Genomic DNA, 23535 nt, shown 5'->3' on the forward strand with positions numbered 1-23535 from the left:
CAATCCTTTTTATCGGTTTTACAAATGGAAAGACTGGATAAAAGACCTTTTATGGCGCTGTTGCAAAACTACAACTCCCAGCATGCCCGGACAGCCTTTGGCTGTCCGGGCATGCTGGGAGTTGTTGTTTTGCAATAGCTGGAGACGCACTGTATGGAAAACCCTGATCTAGGAATATTTTGTTAGGGTGCGGAATTTCTGCAGCGAAAATTTGCTGCGAAAAATCGGCTGCAGATTTTGCTACCATTGACATCAATAAAATATGCAGTAGAGGCAGATTTGCAGATTTTCCTTCGAACCCATCGAAGTCAATGGTAGCAAAATCCGCCACAGGTAATTCCAAAATTCCGCAGGTAATCCGACTGTGTGAACGAGCCCTTAGGCTAGGTTCAGACTACGGAATTTCTGACAGAAATTCAGACGTAAAATTTCCGTCAGATATTCTGCTTGCTAAAATGTCTAGTGTAGTGAATGGGTTTCCGTTCACAAATTCACACTTCGGAATTTGTGAAGCGGAAAATCCGCTTAGAAATTTCCGCCTGAAGAAAGGGGTTGCTCTTTCTTCAGGCGGAAATCCGAGCGGAACACATAGCAGTCTATAGGAGACTGCAGTGTCCGCGCGGTCCTAGCACCGACTAATTCAGTCGGCGCAGGCGGAACTCGGAATCTCCGGGCGGAAATTTTCTGCCCGGAGATTCCGTAGTCTGAACCTAGCCTTAGGGTACGCTCACACGTGCGTATTTTCTGCTGCAGATCTGTTGTTGCAGATTTTGCTGCCCATTGACACCAATGGGCAGCAAAATCTGCAGCAAAAAATATGCACGCGTGAATGTACACTAAGGGTACGTTCACTCGGCGTATTTTCTGCTGCAGATTTGCTGCAGATTTGCTTCAGCAGATTCTGCGGCCCATTGAAGTCAGTGGGCAGTAAAATCTGCAGCAGCAAATCTGCAGTAGATCTGCCGCGTAAATATGCATGTGTGAATGCACCCTTAAAATGCACTTGCACCTGAGATTTTTATAAAGCACAATTATAATAGTGAAATATTGAAATGATAAAGAGTTAAAAAATTGAAATGATAAAGGGTTAAAAAAAATGTGTAAGCTAGTCGTATACAAGTCATGCAACAGTTGATAGGCTATGTTCACACAGCGGAATTTCAGTGCGGAATTCCGTGGAAGAATTTCTGCCAGAAATGCAGCCGAAATTTAAAGCACACAGTGGGAGGTTTATTAAAAATTGTGCAGAGGAAAAGCTGAGCAGTTGCCCATAGCAACCAATCAGATTGTTTCTTTAATTTTTTTTTTTTTTTTTTTTAAAGGAACTCTGAAAAATGAAAGAAGCAATCTGATTGGTTGCTATGGGCAACTGCTCAGCTTTTCCTCTGCACAGATTTTGATTAATCTTCCCCATTATGTTCAATGGCATTCCGCCATCCCATTCACACAGGGGAATTTCTGCGGTGGAAATTCCGCAAAGACCTGTTTTTAAATTTGGTAGAATTGTGGTCAGAATCCCATTGAACTCAACAGGGGTGGAATTTTGAAGGGATTACGTGTTTTGAGCACACAGAAATTCCTGGCGCAGTTTTGTTCAGCAAGCTTTGCCGAACGGAATTTGTGCAAAATTGCGGATATTCTGCCATGGGAACATAGCCTCAGGGTATTTTCAGACAGGCCATTTTTCTATCAAAATTTTGAAAAACCTTGTCGACGTTGCATGGCGTGTGTTTATTTTATTTTTTTTTTTACACTGTGGCCAGTATTTAGCCAATAGTCAGGAGGAAAATATGAAGCACCATGATGTTTTTGTTTGTGGTGTTTTTTTTGTTCTGTGTAAGTTTTTGAAAATTACAGCATACTCTGGCAATGGAATGTTTTTTTCACAGCACCACATAAATCACCTTATCTAATATAACACGCAATTTTTTAAAGAAATACCCACAAAAGCGGCATCATGGAGGAAAAAAAGGAAGCCTCACAGAAGCTATCATGCATAAAGTTCCATGTTCCATCACTTGTGATTAGTGTTGAGCACAAATATTTGAAATGCTAATTTTTACCGTGAATATCGGCGCTTCCCGATTTTGTAAATATTTTGAATATAGTGATATATATATTTGTAATGACGAATATTATTTTTTTTTCAAATATACGAATATATGTGTGTGTATATATATGCAAATTTTCGTGAATATGAAAATTAGCGAATATCGGCACTTCAGAGGACACTGATCCCTCACTTCTTTTAGGTGAAAGATATAATCTCGCATGTGCACCATTCGAATTTTGTTACGAATTTTCGCATGGCAAAAAAAAAAAAGAGAATGAACATAGCGAATATGAGAATTTCGCAAATATAGGACAAAAATCCGTCCATATATTCGCGAAATATTGCAAAATTGAATATGGCCCTGCCGCTCATCACTACTTGTGATTCATGGGAAAATTGCAGCATGGTTGGTACATGGCATTGCTGCAAATTTCCCATTGCTGTCAATGAAATTGCGCTGCACAGTGCACACTACAGAATTTCAGCGCTGGACACTCCACTGCTGAAATTCCTAAAAGAATAAACGTATCAATAGGGATGCAATGCTGTGCGGTCCAATGTTTGGCTACACTCGGAAGCCCCCGTCTGGAGCTTCGTAAGCGTCAACGTAGCCTTACAATGGCTTAGAGGTGAGTCTGTATTGCTGCAGAGCCATATCCCGAAGAAGATGTCTTGGAAAAACTACTGCATCAGTACACAGTGCTGGGACATTGTTTAACAAATGTCACACAATATTTTGTAAACTTACCACAACTGTAGGACGTAATGATTATACAAACCCATTTGTGGCACTTATGGGTTCTGTGGCAGTTTTCCAAAATCACAGCATGCTGGGGGGATTTTTTTTTTCTCCCCATAACATTTTGGCATGCAATGTGTGTATGGATATTGTTTTTTTTTTAATTTTCTTTTTTTTTCTGGAGCTTACCCCCCCCCCAATTCTTCAATAGAAAGCCTTGACTCACATGATGAAAGAATCACATGGTTTGCAATAAATAAAACATACCACCAAAGGAAGAAATGCCTATACTAATGCACACTATTTGGGGAGGGGGCAATACAAGGGGGTAAATAGTAATCTTCTTACTACTCGGGTGGCACACTGTAACAAACCTCCTCCTCATGTAATCTCCTAACTCCTGGGATGAAACACTGTAACAAACCTCCTCCTCATGTAATCTCCTAACTACTCGGGTGACACACTGTAACAAACCTCCTCCTCATGTAATCTCCTAACTCCTGGGATGACACACTGTAACAAACCTCCTCCTCATGTAATTACCTTACTACTGGGATGACATGTGGTGCTGGGTGGGTGCTTCGGGTGAGCGGGGGCTTCGGATGCTAGCTGGCTACTAACTTTCTTGCTGCGTGCAGAGATGCACTCCCTTCAAGATGGCGCTCTAGACGGCTGCCTATTTTGCCTATAGGCAGAACCAGCCCTGATCACATGGAGTATAGTAAAATACCTTAGGAACTCCATGTGCCAATGTACAGGCTCTGCCATGTGCATAAACCCTAAACAAACCTGCTATCTGAGCCTGTTTTTTATATAATTTAGTCAGGCCCCATACATTAGATCAGTCGTCTCTAAACTGTGGCCCTCCAGATGTTGAAAAACTACAACTCCCAGCATGCCCGGACAGCCAACGGCTGTCCGGGCATGCTGGGAGATGTAGTTTTGCAACATCCGTACATTTCACAACAGCAGCTGAAATATTCCGTCTTTATCTAGGATACCGAGATGATCACTGAACAATAAAATGTCTCCCTTTGGACACCCGATAAGCGCATCTACGCGGCTTTAATTATTCAGCATCTATAAAAATAAGCGCTATCTTTTACATGTCTTATTATAGACCTTCGATCCATTTAAACTCCTGAGTGGTAAACGACAATGCGCCTTTAATCTTCATATTTACAGTGAATGTGATCGCTCTGATGATCAGATCTGACCTTGTTCAGATAAAGGGTAAGCAATGATCTTGAATCGCGTCACTATTAAAAGGAAGAGCTGGAAAAAAAATTAAAATAAAAAAAGATTAAAGCAGGTTCTGTCAATAACCAATTTTGGCACTGCCTTGAACCAGGATTAAAAGCAATCATTCCTTATGTAAATACTCAATAAGATCATCTGCAGCAACAAAAGGCTCAGATTGGAAAAGGCATCACTTGTTTCTAATTGACATTGATTACATTTTCCAGTCCAGATCACAAACACTGTTCCTATTTACATATCATTTTATCTGCTATCTTTAAGTGCCAATGATATTATGCATTGAATTAGATAGCTAGCTCTGCAGGATCAGATAATGATATGGATAAATGCGCGCTCTACTGCAGCTACCAATGTCCAGCCAATGAAAGGCTAAGCTCAGATCCCATGCTGCCAAGCTGGCAGTGTTTTTTTTGCAGAATGTGCGCAGAATTTATGCTAAATGCATGCAGAATTTCTCCCGTTCAACACAGATTCTAAAGTGAATTCAGAGTCCCATTGACTTCAATGAGACTCTGCTGTTGAATTCTGCATAAAGAACTGACATGTTCTTTCTTTTTTCCAGGATGCTGAATTTCTGCAGCGGAAATTCCGCAGCAGAAAATCTGCCAGGTGACTAGAACAGTGGAAATTCCATTCACCACAATGTTAACTTCCGAGCATACCCAAAAGCTATGTTCAAATTTCTGCAATATCAAACAAATTCCGTTCAGCGAAACTTCCTTACGGAATGCAGCTAGAATTTTCACGAAATGTCAGCGTTTCAGGAGGCAGAATTGCGCCAAAGTTCAAGCCCCATTGACTTCAATGGGATTCGCAGTGAAATTTAGCAAGATAGAACACTGGTCTTATATTTTTGCCAACTGCGAAATTTCTGCGGCAAAATGCGGAAATTCTGCTGTGTGAATGGGACAGCGGAATCGCATTGAAGTGAATGTACAGTAAATGTTGGCCTAATTTCCAGGGGCATGCTTCTGCGGAATTCCGCACAGAAATTCCACCGTCTGAACATAGCCAAAGGCTGAAACACATTAGAGAAAAGTCAGGCAAACCGTACAATTTCATAGTTGACTGTTTCATGCGTATTTATGCCACATTCTGCGTATTTATGCCATTTGATAGATGGAGGAAAGAATAAAACTGCAGGATTTAAATGTCTGCTGCCTTTGTTTTACCTAGTGCAGTGTCTCCCAACAGGGTGCCTTCAGCTGTTGCAAAACTACAACTCCCAGCATGCCTGGAAAGCTTGTCACGGTGCATTGCCGTAGAATGAGATTTGCCATAGAATGAAATGGTCCGCCTCCATCACATCCTATTGGCTCACTCTTGTCACGGGACATATTTAAACGTCACGCATCGATGCGCACAGCAGTGTCAGTTTGGCTATCACAGGGAGAGGATCTCCTCTCCCTGTGATAGCTGAAGCTGCACGGAGCTCTCATGGCCTGTGTGGCCCGACAGAAGTTCACACATGTACGCAGCTCATACGGCTGCCTCATATACATTTACTGTTGATCCACAGCGCTATCGGGATCCCGATGGCGCTGTCATCATTGTGTGTCCCCGCGAGCGCCCCACGCCCGCAGCTCTACTCCCTGTCCCCTGCAGCTCTACTCCCCACCCCCCGCAGCTCTACTCCCCGTCCCGTTAACGCTCAGGGAGCGGGGAACAGAAAGTAGAGCATCGGGCGCAGGTTAAGTTATTCGCGTAGTGCTGCGCATGCGCAGTACTACCCTACCTGCGCCCGATGATCTACTTTCTGTTCCCCGCTCCCTGAGCGTTAACGGGACGGGGAGTAGAGCTGCGGGCGTGGAGCGCTCGCGGGGACTGCACACTGATGACAGCGCCATCGGGCATACGAATCCCCATAGCGCTGTGGATCGCTCCCTGAGCGTTAACAGGGGATGGGGAGTAGAGCTGCGGGGGATGGGGAGTAGAGCTGCGGGGGACAGGGAGTAGATCTGCGGGGAACGGGGAGTAGCTGCGTACATGTGTGAGCTTCTGTCGGGCCACAGAGGCCATGAGAGCTCCGTGCAGCTTCAGCTATCACAGGGAGAGGAGATCCTCTCCCTGTGATAGCCAAACTGACACTGCTGTGCGCATCGATGCGTGACGTTTAAATATGTCACGTGACAAGAGTGAGCCAATAGGATGTGATGGACGCGGACCATCTCATTCTATGGCAAATCTCATTCTACGGCAATGCAACGGCATGCTGGGAGTTGAAGTTTGGCAACAGCTGGAGGCACCTGAGTTGGGAAACACTGCCCAAGGGATAAGGCACTACCAGAGGTGTCTGGCAGCGGCCTTCATTCAGCCAAGCTGAGTGTGCATGTCATGGTCAAATTGAAAGTAATATCTGTTCTGTTGATAGCTGCTACATGAACAACTTGATTATAGGTCTTTTGTTGACCTATTGGCTTTTCCCCAAAAAAAAAAAGAAACATTTGAATAATTTTTTCAGACATTTTTGGTCTTATTTTTGGCTTTTAAATACATCCATTTGTTGAAACATATTTTCAGAAATGTTTGGGACTATAACTATAGTTAAAAAAAACAGCTAATATTTAGTTAGGACTTATTTTGGGTTATTTACTGCCCAAAATATGTCTTAAATTATTAATTATGTCTCAATTTACTGCTGTAAAATTATTCTTGACAGGGGAGATTTATCAAAACCTGTCCAGAGAGAAAAGTTGCTGAGTTGCCCATAGCAACCAATCAGATCGCTGCTTTCATTTTTCAGAGGCCTTTTCAAAAATAAAAGAAGTGATCTGATTGGTTGCTATGGGCAACTCAGCAACTTTCCCTCTGGACAGATATTGATAAATCTTCCCCGATTTGACCAAAGAACTGTTTTCTCTTTGGATTCATTAAAAACTAATAGGGACAATATGACCTTTTTATTTTTTTTTTAGGCTGTATTTTTTTATGGTTCAAACTAGCCATACAGATGTACTAGAGGGGTTATCCAAAAATATAGCTGCTTTCTTCCAGAAACTGCACCCCCCTTGTCCTCAGTTTGTATGTGGTATTGCAGCTCAGTTCTATTAAATTAAACGGAGCAGAGTTGTAATACCACACACAACCTGAGGACATGTGTGGTGCTGTTTTTGGAAGAAAGCAGCTATCCAAACCCTTTTAAAGAATTTTTCACTTTGCACAGTCAGTTTGCAGTTCATTGCTGCAATTTCCACAAAATCATGGCAAAACTCTGTGGATTTAGCCAAATTGTGGCAAAGTGCAACATTTTGGTGCAATTTCATGGCCATCCCTCCAATACTTGGTAATTTGACTATACCCTGTATGCCTGCTTCATGTTGGTATTGTGGTGTCCCGGTACCGTATGGTATACCGTACCTTGTATGGTGGTCCCCAAAGTCAGTTACTTCATTCCAGTAGCATTCTCCTGATGGCATAGCCCCTAGTCGCCTCTTCCTTCTTCAATTTTGTGATGTTTCTATGTATATTTAATTGCATATTTAATTTTATATATAGTGTCGCAGGACCTAAGGTCATGTGACTAGTGTTAATTCTATTAGAGTATGTTGAAGGACCTTCCTAGGTCACGTGTGTGGTCACATGTCTAGACCATAATTCCTTGTAAAGTGAATGACAGATGGTATGGACCAATGAGCTCAAGGTCAGCCCATGCCCATATAAGGGAGCTGCCAGCCAATCCTCGCTCTCTTGGGTTCCAGACTAGCAGAGAGAGAAGATCCGTGCAACTAAGACAAGACCAGGCCAAAGCCTGATAATACTAAACCGTGAGTTACAATACAACTCCCCGCTAAAATCTGCATGACTGCTGGACCTAAACTCAATCCCCTAAATCCAGCAGAACAGCGCATATAAATCTCCTGAGCTTAAAACTCACCAGGTCCCAACCAACTGTCAGGATCCCAATAGACTCTTGTACAAAGACTGTTCCTGTTTAATGTTGCATAAAACCTGCAGTAAAAGTTCCGACAGTTTTCTGAAAACTTACGGTTGTGGACATTCATTTATTATACCTCCCTATCGTACTTGGGATGGGTGGCGATAGGACAAGCATATACAGGGGAGCCCTCACCCTGGCATCACGAGTGATAAGGGTTAAACAAGCACCCTTTAGTTACTGCACAGCTACACCCCATATACCCTACAACTAGAGATGAGCAAACTTACAGTAAATTCGAATTGTCACAAACTTCTCGGCTCAGCAGTTGATGACTTTTCCTGCATAAATTAGTTCAGCTTTCAGGTGCTCCCGTGGGCTGGAAAAGGTGGATACAGTCCTAGGAGACTCTTTCCTCGGACTGTATCCACCTTTTCCAGCCCACCGGAGCAAATTTACTGTAAGTTCGCTCATCTCTACCTACAACCCCAGGCTACCACAGTATTCCTTCAGTATTGTATCTGTATGGTGTACAATAAATACTGATGTTCTGTCTAATGGGTAGAAAATAGAATATCTAAAATAAATAAAAATACTAATAAAAAATATGGATACAATACAGACCAAATACTTGAATCCCTCTCCATAGACTTCAGTGGTCTTTTTTAATTTATTAACTTTTTTTTTATCCACAAAATGATGAAAGTAGCTCATGGTAGGTTTGTAAAATATACCTGTTTTTTATAGGCTCATGTGAACAGCCCTATACATTAACATTAGTTCTGTCCGAAAAAAATGGACACAATCTAGATAGAAAATACCCCCTGGTCTTAAAAATCCCACATTGCAAATTAGTCTGAGAAATATCGGTGACTGGCAGCTTGTTCCATGCATCTGAATGGGGTTGTTTCTGCAACATGTGCATAGGTTTTTACTGTTCTATTGAACTTATATGAACTTATCCTATAGATCAGTGGTCTTCAACCTGCAGACCTCCAGATGTAGCAAAACTACAACTCCCAGCATGCCCGGACAGCCAACGGCTGTCCGGGCATGCTGGGAGTTGTAGTTTTGCAACATCTGGAGGCCTGCAGGTTAAAGACCACTGCTATAGATGTAAACGTTTGGCTTGCTAGTTGTTGCAAACTATGACTCCCATCATGCCCTAGCTGTTAGGAGTTGTAGTTATACAACAGCTGGAGATGGAGAACACTGCTTTACATTATTGCTTGACTATTAGTTCCCTAATACATCTCTATTTTTAGGAAAGCTCCATTTACCAGAGGGAGTATTCCAATAATAGAGTGCAGAAGCTGCTAGGAAGCCAAATTCCTTGTGAGCTGAGCCCTTGGGTAGATAGAGCCTGTTTTATGACAGTCTGTGATGGCGCCCCATACAATCCAGACGGCCCAAAGCATGATATTTAAATTCCTGAAAAGTTCTGTCCCCACCTATAAAGCAATTGATGCTAACAATAAATAAAAGGGACGGCTTGATGCAAATGTATAGTGGAGATGTAGAGGAGGCGTCATTAAAACACATCCTTTACAACCTTGGTTCTCAGCCTGTATCCTAAGGGGATATTCACAATGTTACTACTTGCGCTGTCCACTTGCTATGCTTTTATTAGGTGCAGAATTGTAGGATCATAACTAGAGATGAGCAAACTTACAGTAAATTCGATTCGTCACGAACTTCTCGGCTCGCCAGTTGATGACTTATCCTGCGTAAATGAGTTCAGCTTTCAGGTGCTCCCGTGGGCTGGAAAAGGTGGATACAGTCCTAGGAGACTCTTTCCTAGGACTGTATCCACCTTTTCCAGCCCACCGGAGCACCTGAAAGCTGAACTAATTTATGCAGGATGAAGTCAGCAACTGCCGAGCCGAGAAGTTCGTGACGAATTGAATTTACTGTAAGTTCGCTCATCTCTAATCATAACCATGGGGGTAAATGAGCCCGGGGAACTTGATTTGGGAACATGTGGAATCACTGCTCTGAAATATTCCTATATTGTACTAAGAAGGGCAAGATGCATGTCAATTCCCTAGTAGAATGTAAATCCTCAAGCACAGTATTCTCTTTTCTCTATTCCAGTCTGTCTTTTATTCATTTATTCATTTATGTTTATTGTACTTGCTTTTGTCTCATATAATGTACATGTATATCAACTACATCCAGTACAGGGCCCTGAAACTAATGGAACGTCGATAGGTTAAAGGAGTATTCCAGGAAAAAACTTTTTTTTTTTTATATATATCAACTGACTCCAGAAAGTTAAACAGATTTGTAAATTACTTCTATTAAAAAAATCTTAATCCTTTCAGTACTTATGAGCTTCTGAAGTTAAGGTTGTTCTTTTCTGTCTAAATCCTCTCTGATGACACGTGTCTCGGGAAACGCCCAGTTTAGAAGCAAATCCCCATAACAAACTTCTTCTAAACTGGGCGTTTCCCGAGACAGGTGTCATCAGAGAGGATTTAGACAGAAAAGAACAACCTTAAAGGGTACCTCTCATCAAAAAAACTTTTGATCTATTATAGATTAATGTATGCAGAATAACTTTACAATTGCATGTTATTACAAAAATATGCTTCTTTCTATTTAATTTTCCACTTTGAAGAAATGACCACTAGGGGTCTCCCTACCAGTCCTGGCAGCAAGCATTTCAGACTCATGCTGGAGTCCTAAACACTACGAGCTGCCAGTCTGCTTTGTTCACAAAGGAGAACACTCAGAGCTGACAGCCTGCTTTGTTCACAGCCTGTTTGGCTGTGAACAAAGCAGGCTGGCAGCTCTGAGTGTTTAGGACTCCAGCATGAGTCAGAAATGCTTGCTGACAGGACTGATCGGGAAAAATACAATAGAAAGAAGCATATTTTTCATTAACATGCTAGTGGAAAGTTATTCAACATTCATCAATCTAAAATATATCAAAAGTTTATTTGATGAGAGGTACCCTTTAACTTCAGAAGCTCATAAGTACTGAAAGGATTAAGATTTTTTAATAGAAGTTATTTACAAATCGCTTTAACTTTCTGGAGCCAGTTGAGATATATATATAAAAAAAAAAAAAAGTTTTTCCTGGAATACTCCTTTGTGTGCATGGCCGCTGCCTCTGCTGTTGATCTTGCTTAATTTGCAGTTACAAGAATAGTTATTTTTAAGCATTGTCGCCTTTGTTGGACCTATGTACAAATAATGTGTTAGATAATACCTGCGGAGTTGCTGTGTAAATGCCTCTGTAAATGCAGTTTTGTTTTGACAAGGAATGACTATTAATCTGTTGAGCCCACATTTGGGTACCCAGAATCCCCTCCCTCCCTTCCTTCTTTAGGACTTGCCTGCTGTGTGTGGTGTATAATCCTTTCAACCCATTCAGTCTTATCTCTATAATTATTTGTGTGCACAGTGCAAGTGAATGCATTGTCCTGGACCAAAAATAAATTATTTGTTGATCAACAGGTTTGATAGGAGAAATAGTAGACCCTCCTTACATCTGTATTTCTAAACTGAATCGGTAGGTTTTGTTCACATTCCATTTTAACCATTCACCAGAAGTCTATTCCTGGAGAATCTCCTAACATGCAGTGTACTTTCCCCATAGAAACATAGAATGTGTCGGCAGATAAGAACCATTTGGTCCATCTCATCAGCCCAATATCCTGAATTCTTTGATTAACTGAAGGTAGAAGTCAAGAAAGACTCAAAAGGTAGATATTAACAGAGCATTAGGGCACTTACACGAGTGAGCGCAGATTGATCAGCCAATGAATGAGCAAACGCTCACTTTTTTTGTGGTCTGCATGGTTTGGACCTGATAAAAAAAAAAAATCCTTGTTGTCGGCTATACTTCCACCTGCATAATAAGATATATGTGGACAATGGATCATATAGTATTTCAAGTATTGTGTTAGGTTAAATAATGTATTTGTACAATATTGACCAATCATGGGCCCTAATCAGAACTTTTTGTAAGTGGCATCAGCTTGAAAAAGGTTATTGTGTAACCCTATGAAAAAACTCATTCTGCATTGTTAACCCCTTAAGGACTCAGCCCATTTTGGCCTTAAGGACTCAGACAATTTAATTTTTATGTTTTCATTTTTTCCTCCTCGCCTTCTAAAAATCATAACTCTTTTATATTTTCATCCACAGACTAGTATGAGGGCTTGTTTTTTGCGCAACTAGTTGTCCTTTGTAATGACATCACTCATTATATCATAAAATGTATGGCGCAACCAAAAAACACTATTTTTGTGGGGAAATTAAAACGAAAAACGCAATTTTGCTAATTTTGGAAGGTTTTGTTTTCACGCCGTACAATTTCTGGTAAAAATTACATGTGTTCTTTATTCTGAGGGTCAATACGATTAAAATGATACCCATTATTATATACTTTTATATTATTGTTGCGCTTAAAAAAAATCACAAACTTTTTAACCAAATTAGTACGTTTATAATCCCTTTATTTTGATGACCTATAACTTTTTTATTTTTCCGTATAAGCGGCAGTATGGGGGCTCATTTTTTGCGCCATGATCTGTACTTTTTTTTGATACCACATTTGTATATAAAAAACTTTTAATACATTTTTTATAATTTTTTTTTTAATAAAATGTATTAAAAAAGTAGGAATTTTGGACTTTTTTAATTTTTTTTCTTTCACGCCGTTCACCGTACGGGATCATTAACATTTTATTTTAATAGTTCGGACATTTACGCACGCGGCGATACCAAATATGTCTATAAAAAATGTTTTTTACGCTTTTTAGGGGTAAAATAGGAAAAAACGGACGTTTTACTTTTTTATTGGGGGAGGGGATTTTTCACTTTTTTTTACTTTTACTTTTACATTTTTTTACATTTTTTTTTACACTTGAATAGTCCCCATAGGGGACTATTCATAGCAATACCATGATTGCTAATACTGATCTGTTCTATGTATAGGACATAGAACAGATCAGTATTATCGGTCATCTCCTGCTCTGGTCTGCTCGATCACAGACCAGAGCAGGAGACGCCGGGAGCCGCACGGAGGAAGGTGAGGGGACCTCCGTGCGGCGTTATGAATGATCGGATCCCCGCAGCAGCGCTGCGGGCGATCCGATCGTTCATTTTAATCGCGAACTCCCGCAGATGCCGGGATCTGTATTGATCCCGGCACCTGAGGGGTTAATGGCGGACGCCCGCGAGATCGCGGGCGTCGGCCATTGCCGGCGGGTCCCTGGCTGCGATCAGCAGCCGGGATCAGCCGCGCATGACACGGGCATCGCTCCGATGCCCGCGGTTATGCTTAGGACGTAAATGTACGTCCTGGTGCGTTAAGTACCACCTCACCAGGACGTACATTTACGTCCTGCGTCCTTAAGGGGTTAAAGAGTAGCTCCCACCATCCTTTTTTTTTTCCTGTCCCCACCTATTGCCCATCTATCCCTAACCCCCTCACTGCCTTTAATTATTATTATTTTTTACTATATTTAAAATGCCTTTTTGTCTACCTGGTAGTGTGCTCACTTACCAGGCAGACTTCCCCAGCAGGTGCATCATCACTGATGCCTGCTGGAGGGGGGGCAACTTCTGCCCTTAGTTCACCTATACAGTGTGCCTCCAGCTGTTTCACCACTACAACTCACAGCTTGCCCTGACATCTATTAGCTGTCAGGGCATGCTGGGAGTTGTAGTGGGGAAACAACTGGAGGCACACTGTGGTGAAAACAGTATCTGTGATGGCCGCAGCTGCCGCACATCCCGCTCCCCCGAACCCCGCCACGCAACCCGCTCCCCCGCCTGAAAAAGAATAAAGTGCAGGGCAGCCCTACCTCACACCAGGAGCCGGGGCAGGCTTGCGAGGCCAGGGAGCCTGCACGCATCTTCTTCGTTCAAAGCACTCGCTCCCTCCTGTCTGATTAACAGGCAGGGAGCGAGAGCATGCTGAATGAATTAGGACCGATTGCCCGGCCGGCATCGGTCCGAATTCAAACGTGATGTCATGCCAGCCTGTAGCCGGCAACTAGGAGGGAGACCCTTAGTGGCCTGTTTTCAAATGTAAATTAAACTATTTTAATGAAAAAAAAATAATGAATGTATATTAGAGATATGTTGTAGTACATAAGTACTACAACATATAAAAAAATAAAAAAAAAGTTTGGTGACAGTGCCCATTTAATTCTGCATTGTTTGAAAAACTAACAAAAATAACATTTAAAACAATAAAATGGTCATTAGCAAAGGATAGCAGTCAGCTCACAGATGTTCATCTACAACCCATTTAATGGCTTGAAGTGGGCATCTTATGGACAGCAATATAAGCAGTTTAAGGAGGATTGGACAGATAAATCATACATATATCTTATCAGTGTTGAGACCTGTTGAGGTCATCTCCAGATGAATACATGGAATATTCTTAGTGACTCATGGATTCCACTAAAGTGTCTATCCTATTAACCTCATCATTAAATCATTCATACAATTACCATTCCAAAACCACAGGAAATAGACACTGTCCACCAGGCTTTGTCCAACATCTTTAACCCCTTAACGACCGCGGACGTAAATGTACGTCCTGGTTTGGCGGGACTTTCCGCACCAGGACGTACATTTACGTCCTGTGTATGACCGCGAGCATCGGAAGGGTGCTCACGGCAGGTTTCGGCTGTTAGCAGCAGCCGAGGACCCGCCCGTAATGGCCGACATCCGTGATCGTGCGGATGACCGTCATTAACCCCTCAGATGCCGTGATCAATACAGATCACGGCATCTGCGGCAATTCGGCACTTTGATTGGATGATCGGATCGCCCACAGCACTGCCGCGGGGATCCGATCATCCAGCATGACAGCCGGACGTCCCCTTACCTAGCTCCGGCCGTCTCCCAGGGTCTTCTGCTCTGGTCTGCGATCGAGCAGACCAGACCAGAAGATCACCGATAATACTGAGCAGTGCTGTGTCCTATACATAGCACTGAACAGTATTAGCAATCAAATGATTGCTATAGATAGTCCCCTATGGGGACATAAAAAGTGTAAAAAAAAAAAAAAAAAAAAAAAAAAAAAAAAAAAGTTGAAAAATGTAAAAATAAAAAGTACAAAAAAAGTGTAAAATCCCCTCCCCCAATAAAAATGAAATTGTCCGTTTTTCCCATTTTACCCCCAAAAGCGTAATTTTTTTAAAATAAACATATTTGGTATCGCCGTGTGCGTAAATGTCCGAACTATCAAAATATAATGTTAATGATCCTGTACGGTGAATGGCGTAAACGTAAAAAATTCCCAAAATTCAGCTTTTTTGTCACATTTTATTAAAAAAAAATTATTAAAAATGATCTAAAAGTTTTATATATGCAAATTTGATATCTAAAAAAAGTAAAGATGACGGCGCAAATAATGAGCCCTCATACCGCCCTATGTACGGAAAAATGAAAAAATTATAGGTGGTCAAAATAGGGCGATTTTAGATGACTGATTTTGTATAAAAAGTTTTATATTTTTGTACCGCTTAAAAAAAAATCTAAAAGTATCTAGCCATGGGTATCATTTTAATCATATTGACCCACAGAATAAAGAACACATGTCATTTTTACCATAAAGTGTAAACAAAACCCTCCAAAATGTGCAAAATTTTGGTTTTCATTTAAATTTCCTCCCTAAAAAATATTTTTTTGGGTTCGCCGTACATTTTATGGTAAAATGAGAGGTTTCATTACAAAGTACAATTGGTCACGCAAAAAACAAGCCCTTTATATGGGTCTTTAGATGGAAATATAAAAGAGTTATGGATTTTAGAAGGCGAGGAGTAAAAAACGAAAACTCAAAAATAAAATTGGCCTGGTCCTTAAGGTGAAAATGGGCTTGGTCATTAAGGGGTTAAACTATTGGTCTTTGTCGACCGAGTTGGACAACATTGTTATATTGCATAGTTTACATGTTGTGGCATTTAGAATCAGATGCTTTTTTTTTTTTATACATACTATGGCTGTGAAAAACTGGGCAGGCACCAATGCAGATAGGCGGGGGTTAATGAACTGCTGTGTGGAGTGGGAAGGCGCAGAGATAGGGAATACTCCTGGGGGTGCTAATCATAAGTCCAGAGATATTGTATGCAACAAATAGTAGAAAACAGAAGATTGCACTCACCCATCGGAGGTAAAACGGTATCTTTATTCGATGCTTGTTAAAACATGCTGAGGTTGGGGGTAGAGAGATGCGGTCAGCGTTAGCTGACTGACCGGCCTCGGCCGGTCAGTCAGCTAACGCTGACCGCATCTCTCTACCCCACCTCAGCATGTTTTAACAAGCATCGAATTAAGACATTGTTTTACCTCCGATAGGTGAGTGCAATCTTCTGTTTTCTACTATTTGTTGTTTTTTGATACATAGACGACTGTTGTTAGTGTTAATGTTTCATTCTCAATGCTTTGAATAATTTAGGCATTGTACAATAAAATAACTTCTGATTCATGGACAGCAGAATGTTATCGGTCATTGGGATTTGTTAGGAATGCTTTTGTAAGCGGTTTGAAAGAAATTGTCCACTCTGTACAATACATTCTGTGTCTGATCATCAGTAATTGATAAAAAGTCAAGTGCATATTGGAGTAAGATCCCTGCAAACATCATGACGCTTGCTTTAATGAAAGGTGTGAACCCCGACACCTATTAACACAATTCTTAATTGAAATGAGCAGAAGTGAGTTATAAGTATGTGCATATGTAAATGAGGTTACTCAATCAGTCTTTATAAAGGTTATTTAGTAGGGCTTACTTCAAATTAACTGGATGTGTTTTAGAAATCTAGAACACTTTTTTTTGACATTCAGTAGACTCCCCAGTATTTGAACACATTACATTAATTCAATCACTTATGCTCAATTCACATGTGATATACTGCAGATTTTCTCTGGTTAAAGGGGTACTCCGGTGAAAAACTTTTTATTTATTTTTATTTTTATTTTTTTAAATCAACTGGTGCCAGAAAGTTAAACAGATTTGTAAATTACTTCTATTAAAAAAATCTTAATCCTTCCTGTACTTATTAGCTGCTGAATACTACAGTGGAAATTCTTTTCCATTTGAAACACAGAGCTGTCTGCTGACATGTGTACAGTGCTCTCTGCTGACATCTGTCCATTTTTAGGAACTGCCAGCGTAAAAGGAAATCCCCATAGCAAACATATGCTGTTCTGGGCAGTTCATAAAATGGACAGAGATGTCAGCAGAGAGCACTGTGCTCGTGATGTGAGCAGACAACTCTGTGTTTCAAAGAGAAAAGAATTTCTGCTGTAGTATTCAGCAGCTAATAAGTACAGGAAGGATTAAGATTTTTTAATAGAAATAATTTACAAATCTGTTCAACTTTCTGGCACCAGTTGATTTTAAGAAAAAAAGTTTTTCACTGGAGTACCCCTTTAAACCTACAGCAGATTTCAGTACAAATTTCACCCATGCTATGAGATTATTCACTGTGGAAATATGAGCGCATTGGGGGGGGGGGTTGGGGGGTTTAAATCTACCACATTCTCATTCTGTCACAGATTTACTTGTATTTTCAAAGCAGATTTTACTACTGACCGTGTAGCAGGGTAAAATCTGTAGTATTTGCAGCAATATGTAAATGTAATGCATGCGGGTTTACAGCAAGATAGGCAGGAGAAAATGTCTGCAGCATGTGCACACGGATCTACAATGATCATATTTGTGCTGTGCTATGAACTATATATTTAGTGATCCTTGTAAATTGTAGTTGGTAATGATTCCTGGTGGAAGACGGTTACATCTAAGGGTATGCTCTAACATTATGGCTGCCACATGCAGATGGTACCAAGCCAGCATATGGTGGCTAGTTGCCACACAATTATATCAGTGACAGCCAACATCGCAGAGCCATTAGCCACATCTTTGGGGTGTAGATTTGGCCACAAGCTATAGCAGCAACATTGGAATATCCACTAAAGTTTCCCAGAGATTAGGAGTTTGCCCATATCCTTGTTGTTGGTACTATCATTATTTCTATAGAAAAAGTAGGCCCTGTTCACACTAAGGAATTGCTTTCAATGCGATTCTGCTGCATAGTTTACATGTTGGAAGTTCTGTCGCAGAATTTCCAATTAAGAATTTGATTCCCAAGGAATGTTGAATATCTGAATCATTCAGATTGGCAAACGGAACTTTTCAGGTCTAGAGTTTTGTCCCTTACATCCTTGAGGAGCTCTTTGGTTTTGGCCATAGTGGAGAGTTTGGAATCTGATTGCTTATGTGGACAGTTGTCTTTTACATAGTAGTTAGTATGGTTGAAAAAAAGACATGCGTCCATCAAGTTCAGCCAAGGAATATACAGGTAACAAACTGAGAAAATAAGCACTTTTAAAAAAAAGTGCTCCTAATCTCCGCTTTCACTGTTCAAATAAAACCATCATTAAAGGGGTACTCTGCTCCTAGACATTTTATCCCCTATCCAAAGGAAAGGGGATAAGATGTCAGATCGCCGAGGCCCTGCTGCTGGGGACCCCTGGGATCGCCGCTGCGGCACCACACTATCATTACTGCACAGAGCGAGTTCGCTCTGCACGTAATGATGGGCAATACAGGGGCCGGACATCGTTACATTACGGCTCAGCCCCTCATGATGTCACAGCCTGCCCCTCAATACAAGTCTATGGGAGGGGGCGTGGTGGTCATCACGCCCCTGCCATAGACTTGCATTAAGGGGCGGACCGTGATGTCACGAGGGGTGGAGCCATGATGTCACGCTGCTCCGTCCCCTGTTTCGTCCGTCATTACGCACAGAGCGAACTCGCGTTGTGCAGTAATGATAGCGTGGTGCCGCAGCGGCGATCCCAGGGGTCCCCAGCAGCGGGACCCCGGCAATCTGACATCTTATCCCCTATCCTTTGGATAGGGGATAATATGTCTAGGGGTGGAGTACCCCTTTAATATCAGTTCTTTGTCAGTGGGTAAACATGCAAAATAAGCAGGGGATCGATAAAATGCTTTTTTTTCTTTACTCACTGTTTGCCTCTATTTATGAAATCCAAGTTAAATTTAAAGTATTCCCGTCAGATCCAACAAAAAACATTTTTTTATATATCACTCAGTACCTAATCCTGACCATGTACATCTAATTTTTATGTGTCTAGCACCTTTATTTATTTTTTTATGACACTTTTAATTTTGCTCACTAGTCTGAATTCCTCTCAAAGGGAGGGGGCGTGGCCTCACTGTGCAGGTATCCGCCCCCTCCCCCAGTATGCTGTCTTCTCATATCTCCTCTAGTATTAGAAAAACTGCAACTCCCAGCTTGTCCTCACTGACAGTAGCGGGACACAAGCTGACAGTGGGAGGATTATTCCTTCAGCTGTGAGCCCTGCGCTCACAGCTGTCAATCAAGGAAGTGTGTCCATGACATAGGTTATGATGCATGGACATAGCAGGCCTAGTATGTGTCCAAGCAGGCAGGGGGGCAGTTGTTTGACTAGCTATTTCAGTATGAAATACAGAATTTTCTAATGAAAGCAATTGTAAAACCTATTGGTTTTGCATTTTTTTTACAACATATCAAAAGTTTTCGTATCTGACATTGCCCATTTAAGCAATATTACCTTAAAGGGGTATTCCGGTGAAAACCTTTTTTCTTTCAAATAAACTGGTGGCAGAAAGTTAAAGATATTTGTAAATTACTTCTATAAAAAAATCTTAATCCTTCCTGTACTTATTAGCTGCTGAATACTACAGAGGAAATTCTTTTCTTTTTGGAATGCTCTCTGATGACATCACGAGCACAGTTCTCTCTGCTGACGTTATTATAATAATAATAATAACAACACTTTATTTAGTGTTGTCCTTAGTGGGATTTGAACCGAAGTCCCCAGCACTGGAAGGCAGCAGTGCTAACCACTGAGCCACCATGCTGCCCTTAGCATACATCTGCTATGCATGGTTGCTAAAATGGACAGAGATGTCAGCAGAGAGCACTGTGTTTGTGAGGTCTTCAGTGTTCCAAAAAGAAAGGAATTTCCTCTAGCATTCAGCAGCTAATAAGTACTGGGAGGATTAAGATTTTTTAATAGAAGTAATTTACAAATATGTTTAACTTTCTGCCACCAGTTGATTTAAAAGAAAAAAGGTTTTCATCGGAGTACCCCTTTAATTTTATTACATACCCAGGCTGTCTTTAACAATCATACCTTTTGGTGCAGGTAATTTTTCAGGATAAGCCACTGTGTGTATACATGAGGAGCAGCACTATTTCTGGCAATTACATTACTTGTGTATGCCATTTTCTATGAGATTTTGTAGAATCTTTCTGTAATTTTTAGCTATTGAGAGGAGATTACCCACTAGAATAGCTGATATACACTGCAAATGCACAGAAGAGGATCCTGCTATTCTATTTCATTACAGAGCATCCTAAGAAGCAACTGCAGCATAAAGAGTATTATAGAGCAGTAGTAGAAACTAGACAAGAAACTTCTTAGGAGATATTCCAGCACTCTGGTAAAGTATCCAAGAGTCATGGCGGACTACAACACTCAGTAAAACCAATGTGTTTTGGAAAAACCTTTTCAAGCCTGTGTTGTTAACATGAGCTGAGCCTTCATTTTCAGAATAAATGAGTTTAGTGGGGGAGGGGAGGAAAGAAGCTTGAAAAGCGGAGAAAGATGCACTTTTCTATAATAAGCTGTATTAGAAAAGTTTCTTATATGCACTTGTGGCGGCCACTGGGTGTTAGTAGATGCACCTGATCACTTCGTGACACCAGGGCACTGTTTTTCCGATCCACAGTCTGAAGGTGGGAGACAGCATCTCCTGGGCCAGACACGATGAGCGAATAAACACACCGACCTCAGGTTACGAATAACTGTCTTTACTGAGCTTGTGCAGATGTTATTACACAGCCTTTGGTGTGCAGCGTACCTCTTGCGGGCCTTGTTGCCGTTCTGAGACTTTTCACCGGGTGGAATTGTTAACTGTAGATCCTGGTTGCTGGGGTCCTTCCAAGGCACTGTAAACTATTCTGCTGGGGCTTGTAATCCTCCCGCAAGTGACACTTGTAGGATCACCAGTAGTAAACTTGAAGCTGAAGTAGGCCTCTACTTAGGACACAACACACAGCACACCTATTGGCTCACATGGTCACATGGGGTTCACTGCTTACATTTTAAAGGCACAGTAACATGTCAAACATACACACATGAAACCATAACAAAATTAATTTAAGAAAAATATAATATTCTTATTTAACAATATTCAAATAATAATAATAATTATATAACAGTAGGACTGTCTGAGACAGTCCAAAACCACGGGACAGCCACTTGAGCTGGGACACCACACACTATTGGTTTATGCAATTGTTTGTTGAAACGATGATGACCATTTGAGCCATGAAAGAGATATGCCATGTAAAAAAAAATTTATGCAGTATTTAAGATCTCTTGTAGGACAAATGCAGGATTAATAAAGGTTTTCAAGCATGTTGGTGCCTATGATTGAGATGGCAGTTTCTGTTCTTCCTAGGAATGTATGGATGAATGCCAGCCATGATTAACACCTAATTTTTCTAGGGATAAGAAGAGTGCATGATTTATGGAGATAGTTTATAGTAGTAAAATGGTTCATGTTTAATCTACATAGGTCTAAAATTATTTATAGAAGTCAAAGATTGATTTCTAAAATAGTTAAACCCACTGCTTCCCATTTCATTTCCTATGAGTTAAAATAATATGATGATAAAATTCTTTCTACAGGAAGCCACCACAAGGGGGAGTTCACTGCCAAAGATTCCACTAAACCTTATAGTAAACCCAAATCCAAATGAAATGTTATTTGCCTGGTGTTATTAAATATATATGGCCATTTTGAACAACTGTTATGGCCAATATCATCTAAAATGTACTTGGATTTGCCTGGGTAACATTCATTTACCAGAAAAACATTCGCTCAAACCAACTTATGTCTAATGTGTATGACAACCTTTGTCATCTACTTGTATTCACTGGTTTCACAATATCTTAAAGGGGTACTCCAGTGGAAAACATTTTTTTTTAAATCAATTGATGCCAGAAAGTTAAAAAGATTTGTAAATTACTTCTATTTAAAAATCTTAATCCTTCCAGTACTTATCAGCTGCTGTATGCTACAAAGGAAGTTCTTATCTTTTTGAAGTTATTTTCTTTCTGGCCACAGTGCTCTCTGCTGACACCTCTGTCCATGTCAGGAACAGTCAAGAGTAGCATAGGTGTTCTATGGGGATTTCCTCCTACTCTGGACAGTTCCTGACACAGACAGAGATGTCAGCAGAGAGAGCTGTGGTCAGACAGAAAAAAAATTCAAAAAGAAAAGAACTTCCTCTGTTGCATACAGCAGCTGATAAGTACTGGAAGATTAACAAATCTAGAGGCTAGAGATCTCCTCACCTGCTTTCTGGCACCAGTTGATTTAAAAAAGAAATTGTTCTCCAACGGAGTTCCCCTTTAAATAACTTCTATATATTTATTATGTATAAGGTACGTGGACTTTATCTTCAGTTTCTTTAACCCCTTCAGGACCAAGCCCATTTTGGCCTTAAGGACCAGAGCGTTTTTTGCACATCTGACCACTGTCACTTTAAACATTAATAACTCTGGAATGCTTTTAGTTACCATTCTGATTCCGAGATAGTTTTTTCGTGACATATTCTACTTTAACATGGTGGTAAAATTTTGTGGTAACTTGCATCCTTTCCTTGTGAAAAATCCTAAAATTTGATGAAAAATTTGAAAATTTTGCATTTTTCTAACTTTGAAGCTCTCTGCTTGTAAGGAAAATGTATATTACAAATAAAAAATTTTTTTATTCACATATACAATATGTCTACTTTATGTTTGCATCATAAAAGTGACGAGTTTTTACTTTTGGAAGACACCAGAGGGCTTCAAAGTTCCGCAGCAATTTTCCAATTTTTCACAAAATTTTCAAACTCACTATTTTTCAGGGACCAGTTCAGGTTTGAAGTGGATTTGAAGGGTCTTCATATTAGAAATACCCCACAAAAGACCCCATTATAAAAACTGCACCCCCCAAAGTATTCAAAATGACATTCAGTCATCATTTTAACCCTTTAGGTGTTTCACAGGAATAGAAGCAAAGTGAAGGAGAAAATTCACAATCTTTATTTTTTACACTCGCATGTTCTTGTAGACCCAATTTTTGAATTTTTACAAGGGGTAAAAGGAGAAAATGTATACTTATATTTGTAGTCCAATTTCTCTCGAGTAAGCACATACCTCATATGTCTATGTAAAAAGTTCGGCGGGCGCAGTAGAGGGCTAGAGCGAAAGAGCGACAAGGGGATTTTGGAGAGTATGTTTTTCTGAAATGGTTTTTGGGGGGCATGTTGCATTTAGGAAGCCCCTATGGTGCCAGAACAGCAAAAAAACCCTCACATGGCATACCATTTTGGAAACTAGACCCCTTGAGGAACATAACAAGGAATAAAGTGAGCCTTAATACCCCACAGGTGTTTCACGACTTTTGCATATGTAAAAAAAAAATATTTTTTTTCACTAAAATGTGTGTTTCCCCCCAAATTTCACATTTTTCCAAGGGTTAATAGCAGGAAATACCCCCCAATATTT

At 40.6% G+C, this 23535-nt stretch overlaps 1 protein-coding gene and 1 long non-coding RNA gene across 2 annotated transcripts in view; one reads left to right on the forward strand and one right to left on the reverse strand.

The window, feature by feature from the left end:
* TLL1 (tolloid like 1) overlaps nucleotides 1-7527 on the reverse strand; it is a 148215-nt gene extending 140688 nt beyond the window's left edge. The window contains exon 1 of the mRNA XM_056561152.1: nucleotides 7410-7527. The gene's annotated coding sequence lies outside the window, so the exon portion shown is untranslated. The remainder of the gene's footprint in view (nucleotides 1-7409) is intronic.
* A 203-nt stretch (nucleotides 7528-7730) lies between these two features.
* Nucleotides 7731-23535, forward strand: part of LOC130358235 (uncharacterized) — a 48817-nt gene continuing 33012 nt past the window's right edge. Inside the window, exons 1-3 of the long non-coding RNA XR_008889438.1 lie at nucleotides 7731-7816; nucleotides 11389-11443; nucleotides 11531-11636. This is a non-coding gene — a long non-coding RNA (uncharacterized LOC130358235). The remainder of the gene's footprint in view (nucleotides 7817-11388; nucleotides 11444-11530; nucleotides 11637-23535) is intronic.

The sequence above is a fragment of the Hyla sarda genome, chromosome 1 (genome assembly GCF_029499605.1).
Source record: "Hyla sarda isolate aHylSar1 chromosome 1, aHylSar1.hap1, whole genome shotgun sequence".
Classification (NCBI taxonomy): domain Eukaryota; kingdom Metazoa; phylum Chordata; class Amphibia; order Anura; family Hylidae; genus Hyla; species Hyla sarda.